The sequence below is a fragment of the Dermacentor andersoni genome, chromosome 1 (genome assembly GCF_023375885.2).
Source record: "Dermacentor andersoni chromosome 1, qqDerAnde1_hic_scaffold, whole genome shotgun sequence".
In the NCBI taxonomy this organism is placed as follows: domain Eukaryota; kingdom Metazoa; phylum Arthropoda; class Arachnida; order Ixodida; family Ixodidae; genus Dermacentor; species Dermacentor andersoni.
In genome coordinates, this window is record NC_092814.1 from 286,087,544 (window position 1) to 286,113,049 (window position 25,506).

At 48.2% G+C, this 25,506-nt stretch overlaps 1 protein-coding gene and 1 pseudogene across 1 annotated transcript in view; one reads left to right on the top strand and one right to left on the bottom strand.

The window, feature by feature from the left end:
• Positions 1 to 25,506, bottom strand: part of LOC126547794 (uncharacterized) — a 100,686-nt gene that overhangs the window by 62,890 nt on the left and 12,290 nt on the right. The window lies entirely within an intron of this gene.
• On the top strand, positions 7,283 to 7,420 carry LOC126548696 (U2 spliceosomal RNA; annotated as a pseudogene).

A 25,506-nucleotide genomic window follows, 5' to 3' on the forward strand; every position in this document is an offset into this window, starting at 1 on the left:
ATGCACTAGAATACAGATGAAACTTGCCAACTGTAATTGCAAAACATTATATGAAAATATTTTCGTTAAAGGTAAGACAAGCAAGGACGACACCAAATAAACGTGGCACTATCAAAAACAACAAAAATACAGTTCTTTATAAGCACGCTAAATATCACAAGAAGAACAAACAAGAGACGAACAACGAAGATTTGCATATCTTGAATTACACTGCTCAGCGTTTCATGCGCAACGTGGAGGCTGGGAGGCGACACAATGAACTTATTGGAACTATTCATGTACAGCGCAAACAGTCCTCTTTTAAAATTGCATCTTTCGCACCTTCGCTTTGGCGAAGTCAGATATAGTCTGTTCGAAGCATAGATCGCGGAGGAGGTTACTTTCAGTGGGCATGATAGCAAGCGAGTTCACCTTGTCGTCAAGGAGGCTCGAACGAAGGCGATTTTTTATCAGCGACAACTTGGAAAACGATCCTTCGGTCTCACAGTTTGCCACGGGTATGCTTAAGTACATTCACAAAGCAATAGAAAGGTTCGGAAACACATCAATAAGTTTTGTTTCGTGCAGCAACTTCATTATTCCCAGAGGACTCGTGTCCTGGCACACAGAACAGTGCAGAAAGTTCGTAAAGTGAACGATTTCAGCGGAAAATGCTGGCTCCGAATCATTTTTGTAGGTTTTCACCAACTTCTGAGCCTGCTGTGCCAGAGAGGCCTCGCTCCCAACTTTTGTCAGCACTTTTAAGAATCTGAACCTTTCGCAGAGTTCAGTGTAGGCAGCCTTTCGCACTCGCAAAGCAGAGCCTAGACTGCCAAGTACAACATTGTAGGTCTCTACGATAAACTTTTTTCTACCTTGTAGCGCACTATCGATTTTTCCGTCCGGGTGCTTACTCAAGACGATATGTTTGCCCTCAGCCTGATAACAGTGTTTGGTACTTAGCGCGCGTGCTCTATCTTCGAAGGTATCAAAGACAGGTCGCAAAGAATTAACAAAGCCTTCTAGAGAGCTCAGCCGGTCTACAGCAGTTGAAATGTCTAGGCCTGGTTTCTGAAGTGCTACGCTTGTTTTGTCAAAGCGCTCAAAGATTTCGCTCCAGAAAATTGCCATGAATGCAGTCTCTAGTTTTGTCATTTTCTTGAAGAGAGAGTGCGCTTCGTTCCTAGTGTCACCGCTTTCTTCCTCGTTCTTCGATATAGCTTCAAGGCAACACAAGACTGCATTGTAATTTTTCAGAAGGACCTTACATGATTCAGCGTGTCTTTACCACCTGGTCTAAGAGAGACTTTTCAAAACAAGCTCCTGGCCAGTTCCGCCCATGCTGTCCAAAAGATACCTCTAGCGCTTAGGTGAGGCAGCAAAGAACACATACAGTCTCTGAATTACAGTGAAAAATTTGACTGCCTCAAGGCAACTGTCAACGCTACACGCGCCAACTAAGTTCAGTGAATGACCAGCACACGGGGCGTAGACTGTTAATTTGTTCAGGTGTTTGAATTGAGCTTGCAGTCCTTTGTATTTTCCTGACATATTACTCGCATTATTATAAGCTTGGCCCCTACAATCATCAATTGAGATGCCATTGGTCGTCAAGAGGGACATCACGGTAGCGAAAAGATACAAGCCGGTATGCGGTTCAATTGGAACAAATCCAAGAAAGTGTTCGTACACTTTCCCATTTAAATAGTATCGTAAAACAACTGACAGCTGATCAACGTGAGTAAGGTCTGGAGTCGAATCAACAAGAGAAGTATTTTGCGCGTTTCACTTCGTCAACGAAACATTCCTTGACACCCTTTGCCACATTCTCGATAAATTCATCACAAATGGTTTTTGACAGATACGATGGGTGACCTTTTCCTTTGTTCTGGTAGCGTTTGATGTGCTCCTCTAGAAAGGGATTAAACTTAGCAATGGCCTCAAGCACTCGCATATAATTTCCATTTCTCGGTGAAGCAAAAATCTCCTCACTGCCCCCTAAACGCTAGGTTGCGCTCAGCTAGAAGCTTAACTACAACGACTACGTTCTTAAACACCTCTGTCTAGTAAGAGGTCTCAGTGACAAGATGCTTAACCAGCTCCTCGTCAAATGTGCTGCTCGAATTAGAGCGGGCGAGCCATGCTGCCACGTAGTTCCGGTGCTCAACGCTATTTTCACGTGCGCAAACCTTTTCTTCTGCTCTTTTCCAATCAGAAAAGCCGTGCGTGGTGAAAGCACTGGGGTTGCTTGAAATCGAAAATAGTTTCCACATGAAACAGTAAACGGAACCTTTGGACTCCGAGTACGTTAACCAGTGTCGCTCGTACGCCTCCCCATTTACAGCCTTTCGCACGAAAAGATGAGGCGACATTTAGCGCCTCATCTTATAGCGTTTCTGAGTTTTGTATTGTCTTTGGGAAGACGGAAAATTTTCTGCCCGATTTTGAAAATACAATGGCCCTTTCTCAAGGCATACACTCCGAAAGCTGTCAGTAATAACGTCCGGCCACTTAGCAGGGTCACTTCGGAGAATCTCGCAACCTACCTCTTCCTGCGGGGGTGTCTGTACTTCTCTGTTGCCGCAACGAGAAGCCGTCTCATTCGTCCTCTCGAGGCACCCTTTGTGGGGGAGAACATGATTATTTGAAGCCAAACTAACAGGAAACAAGTGAGTCGGTTCTTGGAGTGTTGCTTTCTGGCGCTCGTCAGTAGAAGGAGGCTCATCGGGGAGGTTTGGCACCTGTAGATCAGTAGTAGTAGAAATCGGGCGTGGCGGACCTGACACCTGGAGCTCTATGGCAGGGGCCCAGCCGAGTAGCATAGATGTTGCTGACTCAGGAACAGGACAGGGCTCGGTTATGGTGGATCCACAGGACGGACGAAATCCGTCTTTTTCGCGACGGACTGCGCATCACGTGACTACGCGTCACGGATTTGTGCCGTCCGCGCGTCGTCCGCGACCCCCACGGACGGAAAATGCCGAGCTATTTTTCGCATCCGGATTTTGGGGGTCGAATGCTGCGGATTTAGCCTAGCATGCTCTACAGTCTGGCAACAAGCGCGGCTTTGGGATCTTTCTGAAACAGCTTCATCGCTGCTGACACCATTCGTGTCCAATTCGGACAAAACAACAGCCATTGCGGCCAACCGTCGTTTCTTTTCGATATCCATTTTCATTCAGAGTGAAAACACCTATGACAAAGTCTTTGTTACACCGATGGCGCCATCTAGAGTGAGTAGAAACAAGCAATTATATTAACTTACGGCCACTGAGATCCGCTCGGGCCGCCGCAACATCTTCGAGGCCATGTTCAGCCAATACAGCCACTCTAAGCCTACACGCCGAGAATCTGAGTATCGCTTTCAGAAACGGTGTCCACTCATCACGAATACATTGCTGTCGAAGCTTCTGGACACAGATTTAAACCAAATACAATCCTAAGTTTGAAAGTTACGGGCCACACAGTTGACGACGACGACTTGACAAGTTCGAGGCGGACGGCTGTCACTTCGGGCATAGCCGCCATCTTTATTTTTCCGGCGCGGTCGTCTACTCAGTCCGTCCGTCGTCTGGATGCGCTTCGCAGCCGGACGGGCGGCGGAATAAGCGTCCGCGGCACAGATTTGCGCGGAGCCGTCCGTCGTGTGGATACACCATTAGCGTCGGTTGCTCAAAAATATGGACGACCGAGGTTGACACCGTTTTCGCAGGATCTAGACAACCAAATGAGTCATACCTTGCTTCTTGCCAGGAAACCGTGGTGATGGAGTTGACAAGTCCTCCACAGAAGCACAGTCGGCACTATTGGGAGTTTGACACGGACTCTGGGTAGAGCGATCATACTGCTCCGCGGAAGCTACATTCAGTAGGTACTTTGTCATCTTTGGTAGCTTCTTTTCACGCTCTTCTCTTTCTAACTTCGCTTTTCGTTTAGACGCACCACTTTGATGCTTCCGACCGAGCATTTTCGGATGAATGGATGCTAATTGTTCACCGGAAACTTCGTCTCTCCGACGCGACCGCAGGTGTCCAACGGTGGCCGTCCCGATGACCGGCGCACGCTGCCTGGATGGTCCGTGGCTGGCCGAGAGTGGTGCGTCCCCCGGGAGCTCCTCAGCGGGCGGGCTTATTCAAGCTTAACCGGCGGCTCGAGGCTGAATCGCAGCCCGCGATCAATTTTCTTTTATAGACGCGCGCCGCGTCTGTCTGTTACTAGCGCCAAAGCAGGCGTTCACATACGCATAGAGTTCCTTGTACAAATTCCCTCCTTCTCCGTGCAAACTCACTCCTTCTCCCGTTCCGGTCTCGTCTTCCTATTGGCTCGGAGCAATCGTCTGTTCTGGGAGGTTCTCGATTTTTCTTTCGCCCCGTCGACGCCGAGCACTATAACGAAGGTGAGAGGGCGACTCCAAGCGCGGGCGAAGTTACGCGCCCTCCGTCGCCTCTGAGTCATCTTTTTCTACTTCTTCCTGGAAAGTTCGGCGGCCAGTCTGACCTACTTTTTCCGTCGAGCGCGCGCGTGGCTGCGCAGCGACTAGGCAAGAATGGGCCCTGGAGACAGGCCTCTGTGTCGAGCTCTCCAACTTCCCCCTTCACTCTTCCACAACCCTAGCCCGAACAGTGAACATTCCATGCCCCACGGCACGCGGACAAAAGCACGTGTGACGACTTCTTTCCTTTTATGCCTAGACTCTGCCATCAGACTCATCATCATCTGCTATCAGACTCATCATCATCTGCTATCGGACTCATCCTCCCCTGCCCAAATTACCATCACGGTAAAAAAGGTCGAATGGGAGACACTGTTGGGTACTGCAGCACATCCTTTTTATGAGAAGGACAGCGGCGGAACTATTTGAGAGGCGGAAGGTGGCGTGATGGTGACGGGGTGCAAGGGAAATTTAGGTCCTCATCCCACATTGCAAGGTTTAGGTGTTTCCCCCTTGCCCCTCCTCTCCAGACAGCACTCTAGAGGGTGTTGACTGGACAGACGGACTGACAGGAAACCACGAAAACTCTTCCAAGCAAACGCACCTCGCTTCGTAAGAAAGAAGGCCCCGCCGGGGTGGCGGAGATTCCTGTTTTTGCAGTTCGACAAGCTCTCCCAAAATGATCAGGCTAAACGCATGCTGTTACATTAGGCGGGGGTCCCCGTGTGCTCGTTCTGGTTTTCTCGCTGCATACATGTCGCTCGAAGTTCCGTTGCCCATGGTCCCATATACTAAGCAGGTTAGAACAAATGGGCCCGCTTCTCCTACTGTCCGAGGTGAGGCCCTGGGCTGCAGCCCCCTTAGCCCCCCCCCCCCCCCCCCTTAATCCAGCGCTGAAGGTACATTACTATAGAGGCGCTACTGATGGCCACCTAGCGGGTGCTAGGTGGCCATAACAGGCGACATTTTGAAGTAAGGGTGGTTTGAAGGTCGCGGCTGCAATTTATCTTTGTTCAGGTGCCAGACCATTACTCCAGTGGTTATTACAGCAGGAAAGGCGCGGGCCTTTGTGAGAGCGGATATGTACACGACGCCGCCGGAGTTTTCGACAACTCAGTCCGCATTTGTGCCGAGTGTGTCCCGCAGACAAGCGCAACACGGAGCTCAGTTATATGAAGTGGAAATCGTGTTAAGTAGCCGCTTCATTTTGTTGACTAAAATGCGATGCCGCCACAGTTTCTTTAAATCTACAATTGCTGTAATACGGTATACGTACCTCAATAATGTGCGCGCACGTCGTTCGTACAGGCTTATATCTCAAACGACTCCGCATGGTGCGATGCCGGCACACGTTGCAGGGATCTTGCTACCGATTAACACAAATGACATCGCCGTTGCCATATGCCGCAGCTAGCAGCAATCCTCGCGCTGAGCTACTTCTTTTCTAACACATTTCCCAAGCAACCACAATACCGAAAACTTATTTGGGAGGAGGAGGGGGAGGAGTGTTACTTGATGCAGGCGAACCTAGCTTTGCAAAAGTTGCGAACAAATTGCTCCGCCTGGACGATACCTATCAACCGCGATAAGGCCTGAGGCACTTCGCAGTACAACTAACCGCACCAGGCAGGAAAGGCGTGTCCACGTGCAGTGCAATACGATGCGCGTTTACCGAACCACGACGACCCATATGACTCACCATTCGCTTCCCAACCCTGTATCACGGAGGAACATTATAGCAGGAGCCGAAGCACTTCCCTCCTAAATATCCAGTGTGGTGCAGTCTTGCGCTTGAGTTCATCTATTAATTTCTTTTCGTTCTGCAATAAATTCAGGACACTTCAGTACGCAATGTTCAAAGTCACCAAGAGCTTGCACATGCACACACGACGCTAATGGGCCATGACTGGATGAAACGAATAAAGCTGTGAAGGAAGCACCTGCCTGTGATAATTCTGATAAAACGCAGCGTGATTTAAGCCCCTTCAAAACAATGGGAGTTGAAAACCTCTTACTTAAAAAAAATGAGGAGCCATTCCACTCCGTGAAGGCGGATGACCAGCGACGCTGTAGCACATGACACAGGGTTAGACAAGGGTACATGTATTTATTTCCATCATTTGGTAATGGCAGTGACGATACCTTTGTGATTGCTCTGATATACATTGATCGGTGTGGTTGCAACCTTGGACAGAAGCTTGCCCAAAATAAAATCTATACACGACCATTGTCAAGTATAGTTGAGTGATTTGGATTGGTGCAACAATTCAAACCAAACTCTTCCAGCACAAGCTCAGTGAAACATTTCTTGTCTGGTTTTGAAATGTCCACATTGAAGTCTCCAACTATGATCACAGGGGTATTGTCATCAAGGCTAACCCATGCAATGTGCGTGGTGACGAACTTCTCTGTATCATACTTCGATGTACCTGGATATATATACACAGTGGATACCATAATTTCGTCCTTCGTTTGTGCAGCACAGACATCGCCACAGTGGCTGGCATTGTCGTCTTACGAGTCAAGGGTGTATGGTTGTACATACATGTTGTCCTTTGCGTATATGACAACGCTTCCTGCTCGTGAGTCCATGTGCTGTTCACAAATGATTCCAGCATACCCATCAACTTGAAACAATGCATCGATTTGTTTAATAATAATAATAATAATAATAATAATAATAATAATAATAATAATAATAATAATAATAATAATAATGATGTTTATTGCCACAAAATATACAAAATAACACAAGCAGGCCGGTCTAAGCCTCAGTTGGCTTGTAGGACCGTGCCTATGAATGTAATAGACAAAGCAAAAAAATATACATAAATTGATGAAATAATAATAATAATAATAATAATAATAATAATAATAATAATAATAATTATTATTATTATTATTATTATTATTATTGTTATTATTATTAGGCGGATTGTTTGAAGCCTGCTTCACCTCCGCTGCGGGTCGGCCCGGCATTGCCCTATCTCTGGGATCGGCCCACGCTCACCTTTTCTATTGTTGACGCGTGGACACGAAAGATGCATGGAACACTAACAATATACAGCTATGCTGTAAGATCAACAGTACTGCATGAAGCAAACATCGACTGTTCAACACGCGCGAAGACACGCGTAAAATAAATCCAGAAACATGAGCTGCGTGATAGCTGGTGCGGCGATATGACGGGCCGCATAAAACCAACAAAGATCAGTCCTTACAAGCCTCAGCAGCTTTAACACAAAAAGGCGATGCACTACTAGTACCGTCGTGCACCCTAACAAGAACAAGACGGTAAGAAGCGGCAAACTGTACAGGAGTGGCAAATGGCATCCAGATCCTAAGCGAAATAATCTTTACCCGCCACGCTGCAAAGCGGACAAACCGAACCAAAACTTCGCTAGGTAATGAAAACTTCGTCGCTTACCAGTGTAGACATGACTGAGTGCGACAAACACGGACATAACAAACGAAAGCGTGATAACAAGCAGTTCCGCGCCGAATGCGGCGATCGATTGCTGCCGTCGTTCCCACCCATGAGGTCCCGCGGGAAATGATAAGGATCGTGTCACCGGGAAGGTTTTTCAGCTATTTGAGCACCCCACCACGCAACAATTCTTCTTCCACATGCCTTGAAGTTCAAAAAAGCAGTTCCAGCAAAAATAACACTCCACTAGGCTTGTATTCGTCATGGCCGTGGCACCAGTCACCATATAGTGATGTAGTTGCCAGCGCACGAACAAGGCGGTCGCAGCGGCAGTGCCCATACCGGCGGCACTTGGGTACAAGAGAAATTTCGCGCATACGGGCATTGGTTCCTGCTTACTCATCGCGTCGGATTGAACCGTAAGTCGCATTATCCTTGTCGTCACATGGCGCGGATATCTTATCAAGCGTATGCATTGTAGTCATCCCTAGAAACTGTTCCTATAGAAACTGATCAGTACATATTATTACCGAAGGCGGTCGACCGTACAACTGTGCGAATTCAGCCCTGTGTGCGGGCCTGCGAGAATTTCCAGACTTGCATGAAAAACTTGCGCGCGCCTGATGTGTTCTTCCCTTTCTTTTTTAAGTTTAACTCGAAGCGAACAACCAAGCAGACTGTGTACGAAGCCAAGCTATGAGGTTCGAAGTGCGGTGCAAATAAAAGAATTCGAAGTAGACGTACAGCAGCGACCCCCCCATTCGATAGAGTGGTATATTTCCTGTTCCTTTTTTCTAAAGAAAAGGTAGTTCTCTTCCTCATTCTCACTTTTAATTCTTTCGTGTCCTCTGCATGCTATTGAAATTCAATTTCACGCTGAACCAACACGCTGCTCACGCCACGCGGCGCGAAGACGACGGCCGAGAGCTAGCTGGCGCAGCTATAGCTCTCTTTACACAGAATCCCACGGTTCTTTAGGCAGAAGCCACACGCCTCCACACGTCCCCCAACCTGTTCTCACTCACTCGGAGCAGAGCGACTGCACTCGAGCTTCGTGCGAGAGTCAGCGCGGTACTCGGCAGTAATCAAACGAAACCGGACGCAAAAATGAGGGCATCGGTGTCAATAGAAAGGCAGCGGCCATCACTAGGCGCTATGGGCGGGCAGGGCTTCGTAAATCCCTGCCCTCCCTTTTTCCTCCCGAACAGGGCGGACCGAGCGCTCCTGCCGCTCTCTCTCTCTCTTTGTGCCTCAACAACTGAGCCTGTGTCGGAGACGGTTCACCCCTCCGCCCGCTTCTAGAGACTTGCCAACCGTCCTCTTTTGGAAGGCGAGGGTGTCACCGAGCTCTGAGCGGTGTCAGCCCGCGAACGACCACGACGACACTAGGTAAAGCGTGTCTCCCCCTGCGAGTCAGAAGAGACGGCACCGGAGCGGGTTCCCCAAAAGAGAGGAGGTAACGAAGGGGCAGAGAGCGGGGGGAAGGGAGAGTGGGGTTGTGAAGGTAACCTAAAGAGGAAGTGTGAAGAGGAGGGCGAGTGCTTGGGGGGACAAAAGGGAAAGAAATGGCGAGCCGCAACATGACCCCGGAATCCGATTAAAACAGCACGCGCTACAGCACGTAGCCGTCGGCCGCCTCGCTGGTGCTGGCCGCACGCTCTGACTCTCACACGCGCACGACATTGCGAGCAGGCGAAGCTGCGCTCCGTACGTAATGGGGCGTGGTCCTTCGGAAGCGAGAGCTGTGCGGGAGCCGTGTTCTGACGTATGCTGCTCAGAATGCGGTGCAACCCGACACGAATGTCGCCAAATTCGAGAGGCATTTCTTTTTTTGCCTCCCGGCGCTTGCGGCTTGCTAGACTTAAGCGCCCTTTAATGCGCTGTGGGCGACATCGCTGTACAATGCGGCGAGCGCAAGCAGCCCGTGTTCCCGTTGCCACTCGAAAGTGCGCACGCTCGTCGCGTGGGAAAATATTGTTCCGTTCCAAGTGGGTGCTGTTCTCCACAAAGACAATCTTATCTCCCCCCCCCCCCCTTTTTTTCTCTCGTATCTTTCGAGTATGTGTCAAAGCGCGCGGACTCAACTCTCTGCATCAGGTTGTTCTGCAATAGAAAATGCAATTTTCCTGGGGCTGCGCGTGGACATTCGCGCGCCATATTTGCCTTTCTCATGCCATATATTTCTTGCATGCTTTCGAATTGCACTTTCATGCGTTCGTTTCTTCGATGAAGTGCTTGTAATTAACAGCGATTGCGTTGCATTCTCTTTTATCGCTTTTTCAGCACCTCTCATCGCTTCCTGCTGTTTGCAGTGCATGCCTGATATTGCACAAAACATGAAAATGGTGAATTATGTCACTATATGGCCAAAAATAATAGAAAAAAAAAAGATATATTTCCCCGTAGAGACTCGAGCGATCTAATCCACGACTGGTCAAAGCTGGTCAGATTTACAAAAAGTCCACAACAGGTTGGATTAAAGTGCGGGTTTTACGCACGATAGCAACCATCTGATTATGAGGCACGCCGTAGTGGGGGACTCCGGATTAATTTTGACAGCCTGGAGTTCTTTCACGTGCCGGAAATGCACCGGACACGGGCGTTCTTGCAGTTCGCACCGATGGAAATGCTGTCACCGCGGTTTGAATTTCATCCCGTGAACTAGTGCTTAGCAGTGCAACACCATAGCCGCTAAGCCACCGCGGCGGGTCAAGTCCACTGAAATCTATGCAGAATTCATAAGCTTAAATGACGATGTGGCCCGATGAAGTGACTCCTGCTATCAATAATAGTGCCTGTCGGCGAGCGGACCTTAAAGGGACCCTGAAACGATTTTGACGATTTTCTACACACGTACTGAGTCGTTAGAGTAGGTCCTTCTGATCATTAATTGACACATCTAAGTGCTCCGTGTAAAGCGTGTAATTTATTATACGGTTTTAAAAATCCACATCGCTGCCGATCGCAGCACACTGCTCGGCGGAATCCTAAGCCGCCCCTACCCATATGACGGAAATCGCCCATATGACGTCTGTGAGGCGAGCTATCCGATTGGCTGACCAGGGCGCGTGATCGATAATTTTTCCAACTTTATGGTAAACAAATGATGTTTGTAATAGTTGGAATGTTAGTTCATTTGTTTTTATAAAAAGAATAGAGAGAAAACAAGGATAGGAAAGGCAGGGAGGTCAACCATAACAGCATCCGGTTTGCTACCCTACACTGGGGGTGGGGGAAAGGGGAATAGAAAGAGAAAAAAAGGGAGAGAGTATAAAAAGAAAGTTACATAAAGAGAATGCACAAGAACAATTTTTCAGTACACTTAAGCACTTCCAGCACACAGCAAGTGTCGTCTGCTTGTGTTACAACGTGCTCTGTCTTTGACGTGAGCTCCGCAGTCAGTGTCGGTCTGTCTTTTCGCGAGCGCTATGATTCGACTTTGTTGCGTTGTGGACTGCAAACGTAGCGACTGGCAATATGTCAAGCTGCAACATCGTGTCCTTCTGCAAGCCAGTAGACGAGCAGACTGGCTGCAGCGCACTGGACAGCCGCTATTCGATGGGCGCCAGGATTTGCGCGATTGCCGATGTCACTTTACACCGGAAGATTACTAACGCAATAACGTTTCGCGAGTCCGGTATTAGGGTAAACGCAAGCACAAGGGTACAGGGCCTGGCCGTGTCCCCTTGCGTGTCGTTTCAGGGGATGAACAGAAGCGCAAATGTGAATGGTCTAAAGTCTGCACGGTGCAGCCACCTGGTGGCATAGAGTTCAACCACACACAGTAGCATTAACAAAATGTATTCTTCTTTGCTGCTGGTGTAAATATTTCGCAGGAGTGTAATCGTTAACACGTTGTTTTTGTAAATGTTTAAAATGTTTTACACTTGGTTAGAGCAATATTAGCTCTTTCTTTGGCTGGTTAAGCTCTGCGCCAACGGGTGGCTGGACACTGGAGACCGATAAGGCAGCTCACGTACGTCTACGCTAATGTTCCTTCATCAGCTTGAGTTTATGCCTTCACCGTTCCGTCGAAACGTTCTGCTAGTGTGTGATTACCGGAATACCAGACACGTTCGGCGCTACGACAGAATGCTCGCAATGCACGCTGCTTCGATAGCTCTCGCTTGGGGTTGACGGCCAAGCCACTAGCGGAGACGTTTCGCGCGGGCGGGGGCGGGCTCCAAAACAACCGGAAGTGGACGATGTGACGTCGCATCGTGACGCAGAACCAGTGAAGGCGGAGCTTAGCCCCGATCGCTCGGCGAACGAGTTGAGGAGGAAAAGCATGGCTAGGGAGGAGGGTAACTTGAAATCGCTTGTAGCTCCATTAATACGTAACGCTTAACTTAAATTGTGGTGCGAATGTTCTACTTAAGCTGTACCCTACGCGTCTACAAAATTTGTCCGAACCGTTTCAGGGGCCCTTTAAATTGATGCCTTGCTCACACAGCCTGACAGCCGGTATATCTCCCTGGCGAATCACGTCTTTGTTTTATGTGATAATTCACCACCTCATCACAATACCGTGAGTATCTTTGAGAGAATCACTGTTACAGCTCTTAGTGGAACAGCATTGTAGACCAAAGAATTGTGAAACTTGTGCAAAGGACTTGAAGCGTTACAGTTGCTCAGTGCCTGCTAACGTGGAGAAATTAACACTGTTTATCTTGCATAGTTAGTTCTAACGCGGTATGGGTTTGCAAAAGGCGTGGAAAACAGTCATGGGCAAGATTCAGAATGCCGAAGCCGAAAGCGGCCTTGGAGCGAAGGCAGAAGCAGTTAACTTGTTAGAATGTTTTTGCACGAAGTGTCCCAACTGACAGTTGCCCCACTGTATCGTATTTTTACTGCGATAACAATTACACTGACACTCCAGGCGCATTTCGGCCGTCGCCGTTTCCGTGATGATCCGTGTAAAGTCTAAGCAGGATCACACGGTCGCCGCGCGCCGTATGCTGTATGTGCAAGTGGAAGCTTGCGAGGGTCAGCTGACGATCGCGGCTGAATCTCGTGGGCACAAGGGAGGAAAGCGGGCAGGAAGCACGCCGTCTTCCGTTGCGCGCGGCGCACCACGGAGAGGGGAGGGATGGGGCCTTTGAAATCAAGCGGCTGCTGCGTATACGGCGCGCCGTTCAGACCCCATATATTTTGAAAGCGATCTGCGATGTGGACAAAGTGCGCGGCCGCGCGGTCCTCATCTTCAAAGTGATCTGTGATCTGTAAAAAGTGCGCCTGGTGATGGTAGCTTCGTATGCACTGTGCTAGTTCGCGTTGAAGCGAGATGCAGAACGAAGGCCAATTTGCTCGCAGCGGCTACCGCGCTTCCTAACTCCAGCGCTTTGACAGCAAGCTTCCGCGATCATCGATCGAGTCAGATGTCTTCATGTTTGCCTCTGCGTGCCTGACGCCATGCTTGTTAATGTACTTAGAAAGCAAATGTTTATAAGACTATACAGTCGATAAAACTGCTACCCTTACTTCGTGTAACTGTCTACTAATTTGCTATCGCAATCGATGCTTCGCCTTTCGGGCGAAACGGCGACTTTTTTTTTTCGCTAGCATAGCGTCATGAGAATCATGTGCGTGAAATCATATATTTTTCAAAAGCGTCTGTCCTCACTTTGTTGTCTTAACATTAATGCGTGTAATATAAATATAAAATTCTGTATACGTACACGTAGGGTTAATTGTTGGAAGTACATTAGGTATGCTCTATGTCTACCAGTGTCACACGATGCCATGTATTACGCTGGTTTGATACACTGCTATGTTCTAGAGCAAAGAGCGAAACTTTGTTTCAAAGGTTCTTAGCTTGCCTTGAATAAATGAAACTGTGCAAGAATTGATGATGGCACATTAATGAACTACCCTTAATTGACGCCATTGTGATGCCTTAAAGGTTGATAATTGTCTTTATATCAACTTAAATGTCTTATCAACTTAAAGGTTGATAAGTTCTTTATATAGATTGTTCCCAGTTATACTTCTTCCTAATCAAATGCTGAAACCATCCATCGGGTAAGTCAGGAACTTGCTCAGACAAGATTACTTGGCAGTTTACTCAGAAACCATCTACGCTGAGGGACCACTTGAACTAGATATGCCTAAAACACATTTCTAAGTGGAATTTGCAACTTCAAGTACCTGCTGAAGCCGTGATCACCCATGTGCATCACAATGATTGTGCTACCATTTTAATACCCGCCGTGGTTGCTCAGTGGCTATGGTGTTGGGCTGCTGAGCACGAGGTCGCGGGATCGAATCTCGGCCACGGCGACCGCATTTCGATAGGGGCGAAATGCGAAAACACCCGTGTACTTTAACGTGCACCCGTGTAGGTGCACGTGAAAGAACCCCAGGTGGTCGAAATTTCCGGAGCCCTCCACTACGGCGTACCTCATAATCAGAAAGTGATTTTGGCACGTAAAACCCCATAACTTAATTTTTTTTTAACGAGAGCGTATTGTGGCTAAGTCTCGTATCAACTTCGTTCTGTCAAAATCTGTCGAAATGTATGCCACCACCTTTGCACATTTGTATAGAGCTGCTCTTGAAGAAAGGGGAGAAAGAGGAATAAGATGGGAAAGGTAGGGAGGCTAACTGGAGAAAGGGTTAGAACTTGCCGTCCCTTTTCCTGCTCTTAAAGCTTTTACAACTTGCTGGCATCTGCGACACTTAATTTTCACTGTTTATTAATGACATTAGCTCAAGTATTGACGTAAACATACCGGTCGAGGCCTTTTTTTAGACTGTGAGAAAGCATTTGATAAGATTCCTTATAAAGGCCTCTTTCTTAACTCTCATGCCTTTACTTTGATTCCTTTGTATTTGAATGGATTTGTAACTTCCTAACTAATCTCCAGCAATTCGTGCACGCCAATAATCAGTCTTCTGCCAACGTCCTGTCTTCTCAGGCGTGCCTCAGGGAACGGTCCTAGGCCCACTATTATTCTTAGTATATATCAACGATTTACCTAGTAATATTTATTCGAAGGTCAGACTCTTAGCAGACGACTGCGTTTTATATCGTCAAAAATTTACAACCTGTCTGACATTCACTCACTTCAGTCTGACCTCCATCAGATCGAAATCTGGTACGTGCAACAAGTGGTTCCTGCCATTAAACACGAATAAAACATAACTACTTTCTTTTCATAGTCGGCAATATTACCCAGCGATAAATTATCTGATCTATAACTCCGCAATTTCATGTGTAAGCGCATATAAGTACCTGGGTGTTAATTTGTCGTCAGATTTAACATGGTCCCTTCACATAAGGCACGTTACTAATGAAGCCAACTGCGTTCTTGGTGTTTATGTCGTAACCTTTATTTAGCACCGCCTTCTGTACGACTTCTCGCCTATCAGACATTAATCAGACCAAAACTTCAATACGCATGCGCTGTTAGCGACCCTCACCAAAGTAACCTTAATAAAATGCTAGAATCGGTACAGAACCTTGCAGCCCGATTCATTTTCTCAGAATACTCGTATCATTCTAGTGTCACCGAATTAAAATCTCGTGCAAACCTTGCAAGTCTTTCAACACGCCGCAGAATAGTACGGCTGTGCCTATATTCTTCAAATTTTATTACACGTCACCCTGTACTCCTTCCATCAAGCTTGCCCATCGTCATTCAGATAGCACCAATCACGAAAAAGATGCATACCCGCCATCTGCTCGAACCACTGCGCACCTTTCTTCATTTTTCGTCAAAACATCGCAAGATTGGAATCGCCTTCCCTCTGACGTTGCGCTGCTCTCCAGTAGCACCTACTTCAAGGCAGCGATCGAAAAATTGTCGGACATTTAACCCGTTTGTAAATAGCCCATCCCTCATGTAAAACCTCTTCACTGGGGCCTTTGAGCTATTGTAAATAAATAAATAAATAAATAAATAAATAAATAAATAAAGATGCTCATCAGCAATATAGCGTCTGCCCTCTTTCGGTTCTGGAATATAATATCCTTCACTTCCTTTGTCTATCTTTCTTCATTCAACGCGCGAATTTTCATAAACTGGACAAAACAGTGGTGCAAAGACAACATTTCTTGGTACCACGCTTTGTACTGCGTTCCTGCTTAATCTGCATATGCATTTCGAAAGGCAGTAATGAACAACGCACTATCACTGTGATATTGCAGCAGGCAGTACCGCGGACGCCAGAAGCCGCCGCTAAGGTATACGTCAGCGTAGCGAAGCCGTCGGTTGGAACCATCCGGGCGCTGTATAGTCCAACCTTGTAAAAAAATGTCACCTTTCCTCCACACGCCGGATAGCCGGTTTCTTCTATTCATTTGCTGTGGTTTGCTCTTCTCGGCAGCACTATTGATGCTTACAAACGAAATAACTACTACTACCTGTCTTTAGATTAAGGGCCCCTAGCTATTCGCCGTTTCATGGGTAGAACTTCAGTGGTTAGTAAGTGGTGCAACAGGGCTTAAGGCTCAAGTGTCACTGCTCCTGCAGGTTTCAAAGTAATAGAATGCATCATGTAACCGCGCAAACGACAACGGACGAGGAAAGAAACACACAGGACAGGCGCGGACAAAATAATAGGCGGAGCGAAAGGCGAGAACGCCGAAAGCGCTGTTTTTGTGGCTTTCTGTGTCATTCTATCTCTCCCGCTGTCAATTTGTTCACCATTGGCTACCAACCATAACCCAAAGCCACAGTTTACTTATTATACCTGCAGTGCGCCCGCTGTTTATTACGAAGACCAGTTGGAGAGACATTGATAGGACAACTGCCTCAGGAGTTTCGTGCGCATGCACATCACGAGAGCACTATTTCGCTGAAAAACGTGTAACGAAGGCTGAGACGAATCATGTATTCTATGCAGAACTAATATTCTCTGCGCTGAATTGCGGGACAGCGTTGTAGAGCGCAGCTCTTAGGCGCCCGTTCCTGCGACGAGCGTCGGCATGCCTCGGCGTCGTAGCTCGGCGCAACCGAGCGAACGAGCACAGCGAAAGATGAAAGCGAACGCGGAGCGCAGCGGAAGATGAGAGACGCGAAGAGGAAAGCGGATGAGGAGGGTGCAGCCGAACCATGAGGCGGAAAGCGGAGGAAGGATGGCGAAAGCGTGAGAAGAAAAGCGTAGTGCGGTGACATGGTTACGAGATGGCGCCAGAGTAGCGCGCATCGTCTGGGAGGCCTGTCGGCGGCGGCTGTGAATCGCGTCCACGCGTCATCCACACGCTTCCTTTCGCGATCTCTCGACTAGCGAGGCAGTCGCGCCGCACTTCACTCCGCTTGAAGTGTGCCGTACGAGACAGATTGCCTGCGCCAGCCAATATATTGCGAAATGAAAACACTTACATAGCTGCGCTCAAATTTCGCATTAGGGAGTATCGTAATCGCCGGTGAATTTATCACAAATTGCTGCGATTTCTTTCGCATCAACTCTCGCTACTCGGAAACTTCGCTCGCGAATACGAAGATATCTACGGAAAAATCACACTCTTCCTTTTTTTTTTTTGTCACAGCGCTGAATTATATTCCCTGGCTACCCTGAGTCTTTGTTTAATCTCGTTGCGGCTTCCACAATTTCTCTATTGCCGCCCAGCAGGTCTGAGCCACACATGCACCTCCGACCACGCTCTTCGCCTTTCCTCTCATTAAACCATCTCCTATCTCTCTGTTTCGTTGACACAGAGAGAAGGAGTACAAGCTCGTACAGTAGTCCACACGACACTCGATCGTCTGTATATGTTCATTAAATCCTAAGAGCGCAACCTTTGCGCGCTAGAAAGGTACAGAGAGAACAAGGAGAGCAGGGGATTGGGTGTCCCTGCGGCGTCTCAATGGTGCTTCACGGTCGTAGAGTGGATCTCGCGCGTGCAGCGGCGACGTCTCCTCTCCTGGCCTCTTCACGAGGGGCGCGTGCTTGCTCAAGAGCCGTGAGAATCGTATGCGCGAGAGACCGCGAACGTGCTGCCGGCTTATTGGCGCGCGCGCCTTCCACGCTCCGCCAGTGGCAGTCTATACATATTCTCGGGACACGCCACTCCGTGCTCCCTACCGCGTGGTTTGAACAAAGCCCGCGCGAGCTCGATACTTACGCATGACGAGGAGAAGCAGAGTGGAGTCGGACGAGGCGTCAGTGCGTGCGCATCGCCGGATCTCCGGCATATGAACTGCGTGTACTCCATTCACCACGGGCTCGGTAACCGCGTGCGAGGCCACGCGAGCCGTGCTGCGGATACAGCGAAAAAAAAAAAACAAAAAACGACGCGTTGCCCTCAGTTCGTTAGCTGCGTGTCGACCCGTCGAAGAAATCAGGAAACCGGCTAGTGCTTTACACATGATTCGAATTCGCCCAACGCTATGTTTTAGCGTCCTCGATCACCCGCACCGGTGCGCACCGGGGCGCCTTGGTGCGCACTTTCATCCTCGATCAACCGCACCGGTGCGCACCGACCATCCTCGATCACCGGAAGCGCACCCTGTTGGAGCGGTTTTCTGCTGCCCCGCCTCGCACCGAGAAAATCGGCGGTGCGCCGGGGTGCAATCCCAGCAAGCAATGCGGGACGCGCGCGCGCACTGCCGACTGCCGAACCGCGGACGCTCTGGCCCGGTAGCTGCGGTTGCAACGGAGTTGACGGAGTTAGCTAGTGGATTTGTCGGCAATGAGAAAGGAAGCGCTGCTAGTTGCCGCAATCGATAAGCATTATTCAAGTTCGTCTGACAGCGAAGACGACATGCTGCTCGACCTCGTCCAAAAACAGTGTGGTGAAGAGCGGCCGAAAGTGGACAGGTTCATTGAACGGGTCGTCAGGATTAATTATAAAATCCATTGGTGTTTGCTTGCAGCCAGGTATGTCGGAGCACGCAGTTTGACAAGGTTCGAGCGCTTGCCGCAGATGCTCAGCATCTGCAAACAATAAAATATGCGCGCGCGCGTGTTCGCGCACGTTTTCCGCGCCAGGGGCAAAGTAGCGCTGCATGCAAGCACCCTGCACAGGGTGCAGTTTTGTCCTCGATGTTGACCCTCCGCAGTGCGGCACCACGGCGGGGCAAAGCGCACCATTCTGGTTTCGGGGCAACCCCGGGGCAAGGTGATCGAGGACGCTATTTGTAAGACTGGTGCTGCCCGAGATCCTAAAATTGGGGAATGAAGCAGGGTGAAGGGTGTAGAAGACTGGTTGCAGGACGTACACAGACCTCACCGGCAATGTATTACATGCAGTCGCACTTTCTTTTAACGCGATAGTGTTAAGGAGCCGTCTCGCAGAAAATCCGGCGTCTGCGTCCGCACATAGAATAAAGAACCAACTTTAGCGAAGGGAAACTGTACCTTCCGCAGTGATACGAAAATAAGCAGTGGCAGCGCATGGAACTTACTTAGGTGGACGCCAGATGGCGGTGCTCAATCCGGAAGCGGAAGTGCGTTCTTTTGTATAGCAAAATCCAATATGGCCGCTTTTCGCGGTAGCGTAGGCTGGTACGCGCCGTGCTTGTCCTGCCGGCTATGCGGCATGCCTCAATGCCTTGGCTGCCGCGTAGCTGGTGCGTTCTAATTGCCAGGAGACCCAAGCGCCTCTACTGACACCCATACAAACAAGCCACAAGTGAGTGAACAGAACGTGCGACTTTATTGGCAGAAGACAACCAGTGTACATTCTCGTGCAATAGCAGAAATAAAATTTGCATGTCGAGATACGCTGGAATCATTGACGGGAGCTCGTAAACGGCTCACCGTAGTCATCGCACATGGCGGTCTGATAAAGAGCGACAACCAGCGGCTCAAGCAGATTGGACAGTGTCCCACCTGTTTGCAGCGGCAGTCACCGTTAAAGACGAGCAACTTGCATTGTGCAGCAATAGGGCGATGAAGGCATCTGCTGCCGCAGCCAACACAGCAACATGGACTACCCGGCATTTTAGCGTTAACTCCTTTCCAACCTGCACGTTTCTTTCGGGGGCCGCTAATGTGTGGCTCACACTTGGTGTCTCACATTGTCTCGATATGGACAAGTCGCTTTCGTGGACATCACCTTCATCAGCCACTTTTGCGGGCCTTGCCACCCATGCGGCTATCAACTTCATACACGTCGGACCATGTAAGCATTATGCTGGTCTCCGTTAATGCTTAGTCGCGGCCGACAAAGGCCACAGGTACAATTTGCCCATGACTGCAGCAGGAAAAGGTGAACGGGGAGCATGAATCATGGTGTGTGTAAATTGGGAGTCTATGTCGCTGTGCATACTGCAGGAGCGAATGCTTAGTTCGAGAGACTGCTTCCCAATGCAACAGATCAGGCCGCCACATTCAAGAAGCATAACAGGGCGACCATAACCAAGTGAGATAACAGCGAAATTAAACAGCAATCAATCACCGCATAGGGTTCAGACAATACATTATACATTGGCTACGAACCATATGGCAACAGTGAGCATTCACATGCACGGTTCTCTTGGGATACATTCAGACGCCTACTTACAGGCATAGTGCTTGCCTTCATCGCACGTGGTGGTGTGTTAACGAGCGACAACCAGCAGTACAAATAGATTGGACAGAGCGTCGCACCTGTTTGAACCGACAGTTGCCGTTGCAGATGAGCAATTTGCATTGCGAAGCAATCGGGTGATGCAGGCATCTGCTGCCGCAACCAACACAGCGACATGGACACCCGGTATTTTAGCGTTAATTCCTTTCCAACCTGCACGTTTCTTATATTTCGGGGGCCACGAACGTGTGGCTCTCACTGGGTGCCCCCCTTTGTCTCAATATGGACGAATCGGTTCCGTTGGCATCACCTTCGACAGCCACTTTTGCTGGCCTTTTCACCCATGTGGCTATCAACTTCATACACTTCGAACCATGTAAGCACATATGCTGGTCTCCGTTCTGAGCAAATAATGGCCGAGGTAGACCACAAGCACAATTTGCCCATGGCTGCAGCAGGAAAGAACGAACGGAGAGCATCAGTTACAGTGTGTGTATACTGGGGGTCTATGTCGCTGTGCGGACTGCAGGAGCAGATGCTTACCTCGAGAGACTGTTTACCAACGCAACTGACCAGCTCCCCACATCCGAGAAACGTAACACGGCGACCACAACCAAGTGGGGCAGCAAAACTAGATTCTGCAATCAATCACTTCAGTGTAGCTTGCGCAAAGACCCAGGCTATTGAGGAAGAAGGGCAATCATCAACGAGACTAGGAATATGGAAAATGAGAAAGCTTGCATTCAAAAGAGAAGCCACTCTGCTCTGCATTTATTGAAGGCTAAAAACATCAAGAAAAGTAAAATGGTGCCTAGCACACGGTGCGTAGGTTAATGCAAGACACATGCTGATGCTGCATCAGGAGAGGAATTGTGCATGACAACATACACTAGATGATACTGTTACATATATGGTAAGCTACCAGACAGTGACTGGTATAAGTATCAGCGAAGAATCGGTTGACCTTTGTGTTTGGATGAGGATGAATGATCTCTAACGAGAATGGGCAATAAAAAGCTTGCATTTATAAAAAAATTTCACTTGGCACAAATGAAATTGACATGACCAGGAAGCTGATTAAGGCCAAACTGAAGGCTCTTTTGGCCAGCGTCGTCGGTGCTTGGTCAGAAGTTGCAGGTGCATCTGAACACGGTGAATTTCTAGAAAGTTCCTTTTGAGTTACCTGGATGACTCGGCCAAATGTCCGTGCTAATGGAATGGTGGCTGAAGCTCTTTTCAGTCTTGACACAGTCCTCTGCAGACTTGATATCCAACTTCTGCTTGCACTTTGTTCACGGGGTAAACGACTTGTGACTTCGGCTCCAGCCCCTCCCTGTTGGTGTAGATGGGAGCTCCTATGATGACCAAGATGTGGTTGGCATAGACTCTGTAGGGGCAGAACAGTGATACATGAGATACAGCACAGATTAGCCACACTCATGTAGTGCTTTCTTTTATGTTCGAACCAATTATACTGAACCATAAATATGAAAAAAAAAAACATTCATATCTGCTGCAAACAAATGACATGTATCGCAAGACTAGCAAGCCAATACAGCATATATCAAGCATATTTATTTCTGAACCTGGTGTTGTTTACCTTACAGTAGCAGCCAAAATCCACACAATGGCCTTGTTGTAGCAGGCAGCAGCTTCTGTTTAGTGCGTGGAGTGTGTTGCTTTATACTGGTGCCGTCCTCATTACTGCATGTCTGGAGCAGAAATTTTGACTGCATCAGAAATTGAAAAAGCACGATTTTGCAATATGAAATGCAAAAAGGTGTGACATATATATTGTAATGATTTGCGACTACAGAACACATGCGAATGTACACTGTTCCAGGGTGCTTAAGCAGCATGTTAAATAAATATTGCTATTGTCCATAAAATTGATGTCTACCTAACTACAATGCATGTCAACAGCTGAAGTATTATTAGGATCACAAATGAGAACATTTGTGCGCTTATTTATACACTAGAAGAGATCACACTGCTGGTTCCACAAGCAAATGCATGAAAGTCATGAAGCTATTGGAACTGATGCATTTTTTTCCTTCACGAACGTGCTGCACCACTTCACTACTGCAAAAATAAATACCCTGCGGTAAACCAAATTGAACAGCAAGAACATTTGGAACTAACAAGTACGAAATATGGGTGAATTATCATGCTTGCAACTGTTTAATACATTAAGTTCTGTACTTTCACTTTATTTTACCAAAGGATTATTCGGTTTTGTGTACGAAAGATGTTGCCGGCGGACTCGAAAAACTGTTTTATATGTATATTGATAATGCTACTCAGTCACCCATGGCCACGGCTACAAGATGAAAAATGCGACGCGCGTTCTGATATCGCTGTCTCTTTCTTTCCTGATCGTGTGTGTATAACAACAGCCTCGCAAATAAAGGTTTATTTAGGAAACAGCAACAGAGGATCCTGACTGTCCATATGTAATGCAGGATCTAGTTCGTTAACGTGTCTCCGCCTGTAAGTTAATCAGACGAATATTATATAACGATTCAAGCAGCGGTGTTAAACGACTCACCGTTATTGCCGTTGTCAGCCGCAGCAGAATCCAGCTCTCGTTTCGATGCGGACGTGTTCCGAATGGCTCACGACCGAAACCTAGCTTTCGGGCTTACATGTCCGCTTGCAAACACGTCACTTCACCCCAGGTTAAATAACGCGAGATACCGAAGCGCAATGAACTAGTTTTAGCAACAAAGAAGCAAAGTGCACGAACGAATGAATCCGTGCCGCCGTGCACTCGAAAATACCGGTAAAAATTTTAAATCCAGGCCAGAGTTCACGTTAAAGATCGATGATGCTGAACGCTATTTGCGTTTATAGTGACAAGGAAACAATAAACTTACTAATAAATAGTGCAATATCTAATTAGCAAAGATAATTTTGCCCTCTTTATTATGTAATAAAAATACTTCGGTAAATGTAAGAGAAAGATTGCAAAATAAAATTGCGCTTATTACGGCGCCTCTAGCTGGAAATATTGGAACCAACGTAAGCATCCCGAAGGGATTCTACTATGCTGGTTTTATTAGCAGTGGCGCGCGGTCCATTTTTTCGCCCTCTGTGGCTATTTGTTGAACTTGAGATTGTGCGGGCCCTGGTCCGCAGTTGGACGTCGTTCCGGCAAAAAAAAAAAAAAAAAAAAATTTAACCACCCATATCCAGGCCTTCCAGGTGACGCAATGAATTTACTGAACTAATTGAACTTCTCAAGGTAACATACGTGTACAAATCGCAAACTACGACCTACACACAAGCTCCAGACATGATAGCTCGCGGGTTGCAATTTGGCTGTACGAGAAAACATAATTCTGTTACGCGAAAACTCAAAGAAACCCCTTTTCCGGCGTTTGTACCATTCACGGACCAGCCTCGGCGCCCGCCATTTCCGCGCGCCGGCGCGCGGGTGTCTTGGGGGCCACGGAGCGGCGCGCGCGATTCCTTGCAATGCCTCCAGCTGGCGCTGGCCTCCGTGGCATCGTGGCCCACGCAAAAGGATGCTTTATCACAAAGCCCGCTTAGTGCGTACCGTTCGCGGCCAGCGTTTCCCGGTAAACATTACGGCTACATACGCTCCAGTTGCCGGGAAGCGTGAGAAGCAGTCACAGATCTTTGAATGCTATCGCGTGCCACTCCTGAAGGCGAAGTTTAAGCGTCCTCCAAATTTGTCCTTGTTTTCTTTTGCGACAGCCACTAAAAATGTAATTCTATGAGTCTAAACAATTAAAGTCACTACATTCTGTTATATTGGTCTCGATTACAGATATTGGGCTCACTTTTTTACACTTAGCACTATACTCGAAATATATTTTATACGGTTTTAACCGCTTTGTCGTTCCCCTTAAGGCTTCGTAATGTCTTTGCGCTCGACTACGCAATTCGTTTGCGCCAAGATTTCCAATTAATTTTGACGAACGACGTATTTAAAGGTCGGTTACCTCGTATATGTGGCGTTACCTTAATTTTTATCTAGCAGGCAGACCGAACATGAGCACTGGCTGTATTGAGTCCTGCAACTAGAAGGTGACTGTTGGTACTGCAGTTAAAAAATAAATCGGTGAACTTTAGGAAACACACTAGCAAGTGAGCGGAAGTTTGTCGCCGCGTGCATACGCCGTGCCGCATAAAATCGCCCTATTATTTCCAATAAACTGCAGGCACCTTTGTCAGCCTTCGCCGAAACACCCGGTATGACACACGCTGCCTCTTTCCGGCAGGACCGTTGTGCAGGAGCGACCGCCAGTTTTTGTCCGCCCCCATTTGGCTCCAGCATGTCGCTGGTGCGAGGTGGCTGTGTGACGCCCCACTAGAAGCAGCCGACCTTGTTCTGGCACCTGTGCGTCAAAGATCTACTGCCATGCTTTACCATTTCTCCATTTTTCTTGAATGGCAAAATAAAATTATTCTTGCTGGATCGACTAAATATGGGCCTCCGGTAGCATTGTAGAATTTCTCACGCAGTTCACAGCGAAAACTTATATGGGCGTTCTATGCCGCTTGTCGATGCGTGAGTCCGTGGCGTAATGGTCTCAATATCGGGTCTCTGTGCCTTAGGTCCCGTGTTTGAATCCCGACGCCAGACAATTTAAAAAAACCTTGGTGCCCTTCCACTCAGTGAAGAAGGATGACCAGCGAAGCTTTCTATGTGGGCCCCTTAATGGCGAATCGCACCTCCGCCGCGGGTCGGTCCAGCATTGCACTATCTTCGGGATGGGCCCAGGTATGGGGAGTGCTTAGCGCCTGCTTCACCTCCGCCGCGGGTGGTCCCGGCATTGTGCTATCTCCGGGATCGGCCCACGTATGGGGAGTTCTTGCTTACCACAACGACACAAAAACTTCCTTGGACGGCATAGGTATCAATTTCGCTGTAATAATGTTCATTTAATACACAGTACTCTTTGTTGAAAATGAGAAACTTACAAAGTCGCGGAGCCATATTGAAGCGAGAAGGACGAAGTTCGAGCAAATTCATGTATATCCCATAACTCCCATGCTGACTGAACCACACAGATTGCAACTCGCACAGGCACTAGCGCCAGAGTTCCCTTCTAGTAATTATTGTATGAAACTCTACGACAGTTACGAAAAGCGTTAGTCGCCGGAATCTGCAGCGCGTTTCTTATCGTGATGCGCCATTTTGCCTTGCCAGCCCATGAAAGCTTCGCTTACACCGATTCCCGC